At 43.6% G+C, this 6,929-nt stretch overlaps 1 long non-coding RNA gene across 1 annotated transcript; it reads right to left on the reverse strand.

The window, feature by feature from the left end:
- Positions 1 to 2,313: 2,313 nt before the first annotated feature.
- LOC117866886 (uncharacterized) lies at positions 2,314 to 5,242 on the reverse strand. The gene is made up of 2 exons (XR_004643029.2): positions 5,003 to 5,242; positions 2,314 to 2,608 (listed from the first exon to the last, which is right to left on the reverse strand). It is a non-coding gene; the product is annotated as an uncharacterized lncRNA (long non-coding RNA).
- Positions 5,243 to 6,929: the final 1,687 nt, after the last annotated feature.

Raw genomic sequence — 6,929 nt, forward strand, 5'->3', positions numbered from 1 at the left:
CTTTCTCAATTTTTTACCACAACCTCCACATATGATACCAACACATCATGACAAATCTCATAATTTTCCGACTTCGTTTGCCTTTTTTAGAATTTAAAAATCATTCGATCACATGTTTGTGGTTATGTTTCCTGAACAAGATGTTTGGAATTTCTTTTCATTTCATGGGTAAGGCCTCAAACTAGGATAAATAACATAAATATCATTTTTCTACTCATTTTATTCTATAATTTGAATCACTTGCAGTTCAAATTTGACTTAATACCAAAATTTTCCTTGAAATACAATTAATTAAATAAATATAGCAAATAAATCCAAAAATATACCAAATTTTAACATGGATTACCACATGTTGTATGTGGGGAGTAGAAAAAATTTCAAGGTGAAAAGAGGGAAAAACTTATTTTTTTGCCGAGTGTCAAAAAAAACCGCCCTCTTTGCTGAGTGTTTTTTTTTTCACTCGGCAAAGAGGGGGGTTTGCCGAGTGTTTTTTATTTGACACTCGGCAAATTTCCGATTTGCCGAGTGTTTTTTCTTTGCCGAGTGTTTAGCTTGGCACTCGGCAAAGAGCTTGTTTGCCGAGTGCTCGAAAAAAACACTCGGCAAAAAAAATACGCTCGGTAATTTTTAGCTTTCCCGTAGTGAATCCGAGAGAGATAGGAGGAGAGAATCAAAAAAGACTGCAAAAGCAAGGGGCAATGAATATGCTGCAAGCCTTTTTTAAGAGAGAGAGAGAGAATATGCTGCGCCACTTCAAAGAAGCTACATGTTTCAGAATTCTGCCTCTATCGCAGGAATTCTTATGATGTTAGACGAAATTAAAAAGAAAAAAGAAAAAATTACCCATCCGAGAGATTCCTGGATTCCACCGTTGCAGATAAGCCAAAAGGCGGCTTGAACTGTGGGATGGTACGCTGTCAATGAGGAACTTTGGACGATGCTAGATGCCTAGATCCAATTTGGCCCTAGCGTGGTTCATTGGATGAGAATTTGGCCCTAGCGTGGTTCATGGGATGAACTGAGCTAGGATTTATCAAAATCAGCATTGGTTTCAACTGCGGCCAAAACTGTGTGTGTAGTACAGTGAGCACTGAGCACATGTAGATGTACCATCATCTTATTTAGCTTCTGCAGTCTGCTTAATTTTGCTGTGATGGACGAGATGATAGCTAAGCAATTAATTTACGAATCTCTATGGTTATTTGATAAGGCAGCGAATCGATCATTCTGAGGCTTGTACTTAATGCATCTTTTATGGTTCAGCATGACCTGTTGGCAGGTTGCAGAAACAATGGATCCGCTGCGATGATTGCAGGTTCAATCAATTGTAATTACCCGTGGAACAGTCCATCGCTTACAAGAGACGGGGTCGGCGGCAGCGGTGCTTCGTTGTCCTTGTCGTCTGCTTTGGATGGCCTCGTAGCTCCAGCCCAGCGACGATAGTGCAGGCTGCAGGTTCCGATTGGCCAGCGGGCCTCCCAGCGAGCCTCCTGGGAGGAGCGCACGACGACGCCATTTCACATCGCACCTCGGCACTGAATCGGCCCGCGGCAGCAACTGCATAGGGGCTTCCTGATCTCCCCTCTCACGCAACGAGATGAGCAGCTGATAGGATGAATGGAAAGAGTGTGTGGAGGAGAGCTCCGATCTGCGGCCAAGCTTAGGTTGCTTTACGACCACAAGAATCAGTTTAGAAAATACTAAGTAAAAAGACAAATTACAATTGAATTTAATAAAGTCTTTCCTCAGCTGCATCCATTGCAACCGTGACCACTCTATATGTATCATTCTCCAGCACTGTCGATCTTCTTGCATAAGTGAAAGAAAGGGCAAACAAAGAACTAACCAAGATCTAGATAAATTATATCGCACGGTGGTGCTTTTTGAAACCGCAATAGTTGTTTATATCGAGAACCAACCTATACAACCACCGGACAAATATCAATGAGAGCTGCCATGAGCCTAAGGTAAATATGCTCCCATGTTGTCATCGACGAGCAACCACAACCCTCATGACCCCTTCACCACTACCCAAACACAATTATTCCAAAGAACGCCACCATTAACTCCGCCCAATTGATGGCGCAATGGATACAAAACTCGGGATGGACAAGGGAGCAAGAAAAAAAACTACCATCACCACATCATTGAGGAAAATGAGAAAATAGATATTTTATTTGGACGATAACCTAAATACCTACATAGATCTATTATAGTTTGGTAAGGAAGGTAAAAAGGTGATAGATCATTGAAGCTTGTAAGGTGGACTTGGTGCATTGGTAGAAACGGTCTCCATTTGTGGTTAGGAGGATCTGAGTTTGAAGCAGTCTCTTTGCATTATTCTAATGGAATTTTACAACAATAAATTCCCCCTTTGAGGCTTTACTTAATACATTTGAGTTTGAGGCAGTCTCTTTGCATTATTCTGAGTTTGAGGCTTTACTTAATACATTTTTGACTGTTGAACATTTTTGACTCTTTGGCCGTCGTTCAGGGTCACTGGATCGCACAGCAGCTTTGTGGAGCCCCACGACCATTGCGTGGCTCTGCGAGGCAGATCACGCCGCCGAGCACCTGCGAGCCCGCCGCCAGTGGTGCCGCGCCAAGCCTGTGGAGATGATGATCCTGATCAGCCATAATCAACCAGAGCACACACCGTGCATTACAGTTATTTGCAATTAGTCCGCGATGCTAGCAGTCCTGATACCACTCATTCCCACATGCATGCCTGATGACAACTAGTAGCTACCATGCGAATTTGCAGGGCTAGTCTAGAGAGAATGGAATGGAATGGAAATGAAATGAACAAAACAAATGAGACTTGTGTTGCTATTTAAAGGATCTAGCCTAGCAGTAAGGATGTAATTAAGTTGTTCTCCAATGGTATTTTTTAATCGGCTTATTAATTAATTATATCACATATCATTTAGTTTATTTCTTTTCATACTATTTTAGTTCATTTTAACAAAATTTAGGTCGACCCGATGACCCAAGTGAAACTTAAATCCCTGTGAGAGAGACAGGAAGAGAATCAAAATATGACTGCACACATTGCAAGGGGTACGTAATGGATATGCTGCAAACTGTTTCCAAAAAAAAAGAATATGCTGCTGGCAACTTCAAAAAAGCAATCGGTGTTCCAGAATTCTGCCTCTATCGCAGGAATCCTTATGATGTTTGACAAAATAAAGAATTCGGCATGACCTATTGGCAGGTTGCAAAAACAATGGATCCGCTGCCATGATGATTGCAGGTTCAGTCAATTGTAATCACCCGCGGATCAGTAAGGCTTGATTGTTGTGGTGAGAGAAACTGGCAGCTTTTCATTAGTTGCTAGTCTGCAGCGATATGATTTGCAGCGAACATTTGGTTTCCGAGTACAACACTAACTGAAGAGCAAACGAGATGACCTCAGCTGGCCGGCCGGCGAACAGGGTCACCAGGGACTCCCGGCGCACAGCGGGGCCTTGGAGTCTCGCCTCCATTTCCTAGCTGCCATGCAGATCGCGCTGCCAAGCACCTGCAGGGTCCGCCACTGCCGCTGCCGCGTCGAGACCGGGGACACAACAATCTTGATCACTCAGAGCTCTCATGGCGGGAGTTAAGTTCTTTGTTATTAGTCTACGACGCTAGCAGTCTTCCTGATACCGCTCATTCCCGCGTGCATGCCTACTGACTAGTAGGCAGTAGCATTCCCGCGTGCATGCCTACCAAATTCCAGGCTAATGACTAATCTACAGTCATAATGTAATATGCAAGGGCGCGCTGTAGTTCGCAAAGCTGGTTATATGTGTGTGCAGGCAATAGGCACACCGGCATATGCATGTATAAAATTATGAATTTGTGATCTACTGGTCGTCAGGTGAGTGACATAACCACAATACAATGAGACGGTGAGCAGCTTAAGAAAGGGAGTTGCATGTCCTCCTGCTAACTATTACTACCCCACAGTGCTCGCATTGTGAAATGTCCTTGAAGAAGACGGCAAATATGCAATTTTAAGAATAGTGCAGTGCAGATGATCCACTCTCTGAAGCTAGCCCGCGTCATGATTAAGGCTTATTATTTGAGGAAAAAATGTCCCTCTGAGCAAGTTAGTAGTTACACTGTTTGTTATGAATCCTAACTTGTTACAGCTGGTTGATATGTCCTCTATAATTAGTATGCAATCATGATTTAAGCTTATTATGTAGTTGTAGAAAATAAGCAGAACTTTCGTACACGCTGAATGCACTGGTGTGGGTGATTACCGAGGATTCTGGAGCAAGATATACCATCACCAAGGGGCACACATGTTTCAGAATACTCATGAGCAACCAACTTTATAATTAGATAGGCACCACGCCAACAAGATTCTCTCTGAGATCAGACCAACAATCCTATAATATTAAACAGTAATTCAAGACATTCGCTTCTTTATAACCATGAAGCATGCAACAAACAAATGGAAGAACTTAAACAGGCTCCTATTTTTCTTTCGCAGCGCAAAGGTACACCCAACTGCTCAAACAAACTCAGTTCCCTTCTTCAGGTTAACAACAAGAGAGCAGCTCCGTTCATTCGGGCTATCAATTAAACACCCTAAATCAATTCCACAATCGAGTCCACGCAACTCATGCACATGAACACCGAAAACTTCCCAAACAAGGGTTGCAAAGAACTAAAGAAGCCTACAACCATCTATTTGATCACAGACCAAACAATAATTGCAACAATCATCTATTTCCATCTCAAAACTAAATCATCTACTTCAGTTATTGCCCATTTGCCGTGAGGATTTTATTGTTCATAGGATCATGAAATCCTTCCACTATATTTGCATGGAATGAACCAAATCACCGAGAAACGTGTCTATTGGTTTATTAACACCCAGGATTATATTAGATCATAATTCATTAATTCTAATTCCTAAGAACGCCAACCCTAGCTTCCTACGCGCACGCGGCGCGCGTACAAGGAACGGTGAAAAGAGGGAAGGGGCTAGGTGGGTAGAGAAGCGCACCCCATGTCCATGTCGTCGTTGTAGTCGTCGTCCGCCATGGCCGCCGCCGCCGCCGCCGCCGCTCGCTCTGGTCGCCTGATCTAGGGCGCGACGGGGAAGGCTGCGGAAAGGGGGAGGAGCGCGGTTTGGTTGGGAGGTGAGGCCGCTTCCCGTAGGCCGTAGATATTGCTCAGTCTGACGACTCCGATCAGACCGCGTGTTACCGAGCACGAATCTCCGAGTGGGAGGTAGGTTTGGCTCGGTCGGTTCAACAGTCAACACGCTACGTCCACATCCTCGAGATGCAAGTTTGGCTCGGTCGGTTCAACGGTCAACACCCTACGTCCACATCCTCGAGATGCAAGTTTTCTTTTAATGTACAGAGCATACGAGTTCAGAATTTTCAAAAAATCGGATGCGTCGACTAATATTTCAATAGTTAAATATGGATGTTGCAACTATTATTTCTGCATGTTTCACCGTGAATGTTGCAGGAAATATAGTGTTCATGTTGCGGTGGAAATTTTCTATCTCGGAGTCAAACGATGTAGTTATTTTTCGTATATTTTTAATATTGCAACTATAGATTTTTGATATTACGGATATTTTTTTCAATGTTGCAACGGAGCGTCCAATGGAAAAATTCCTGAACATCTGGTGCTAGCAGTGCCGTTCCTTTTTTTTTTACCATGAAATTTAGGGTGCACATTTTCTTGGGTAGCGTTACATTTTTCCCATCTCTGAACATTTTCAACTGTGTATTGTGACCTGGGAATCGGATTGTGAGAGAGATCATCACTCGTCTTTTTTTTAAAAAAATGTCACACGTTAGTAGGGTTTGGGATTTTGGGTGTCTATGGTTGCTTCTGGCTTGCGGGTTAGACCCCTAACTCGAATTTGCAGAAAGAAAAGAGAAAACCTTTAGATTTTTAGATCAATATCAGATGTGGATTGCGCCTGGATGCCGCATTTTCCTAGGCTCCTAGCCATACGGTATTGGATTAAGAGATCTAACCTAAGTTGAAATTTGAAATATAACCTACACTTCTTCATTTGGAAATTTAACTCCAATATTAAACTTTCAATTCACCACCTTGACTGGCCTCGCTCAAGCCCAATAGGCCATTTCAGCCCATTAAGACGAAGGGCGTGGAGTGGCGTGGCGTGACGCAGGTGACCGATGGAGATAGTGTCGAGCTTGTCGTTTTTAGCACTTTCACTAGCTGATGGAATGCCCCTAAGAAAATAGCTGGTGGAATGCCCCTAAAAAAATACCTGACGGAATTTCAATGACTGAATTGGGGCAAATTAAACACCAAATTACTAGAACATCCTATAGCTACGTATTCTCCAAAATTTTTAAAAAACTCACTTCTCCGAACTTTATTTTCTAGTGTGTAGTACATGACACTACTTCGTTGAGATCATCAGGCATCAGCAGATTGCTCTTGATGATTACCGCTCTTGCACCGCCGGCCACGGCTGAGACGTCAAGGAGGGCTGCGAGAACAATCAGCAGTATTAACGAGCGCCATGACTGAAGAAATGAAGAGATATGTGCGTCGCTTCACGTGTGCTGGTACCTTGTGCAGTACGTGAGGGTGTCGCGGGCGGCAGGACGCCGCAGAGCACCGGCAGCAGCGCGATAGCGGACGCGTTGGAGCTGTAGCTGTTGGGAAATAAATCTTGGAGAGACTCGAACTTAGCAAAGTTGGAGTAGCACTCGTGATTCAATTCCAAGAAATGAGTATCCGTTTACATCGGGGTAGAGCTCCCCTTTTATAGTGTCTTGGAGGACACTTTACATTCCGCAATTACGCTTAATCAACCACTGCATTCCTAAAATATACTATACACGAAGGTTTTTTTGAGGTAACTTGTGCGACTTGATCTCCTCCGTTAAGTCACACTTCTCACGCCTCCAGACAGCCGCGTGAATCACGCCTTC

The sequence above is a fragment of the Setaria viridis genome, chromosome 8 (genome assembly GCF_005286985.2).
Source record: "Setaria viridis chromosome 8, Setaria_viridis_v4.0, whole genome shotgun sequence".
NCBI classification, from domain to species: Eukaryota; Viridiplantae; Streptophyta; class Magnoliopsida; order Poales; family Poaceae; genus Setaria; species Setaria viridis.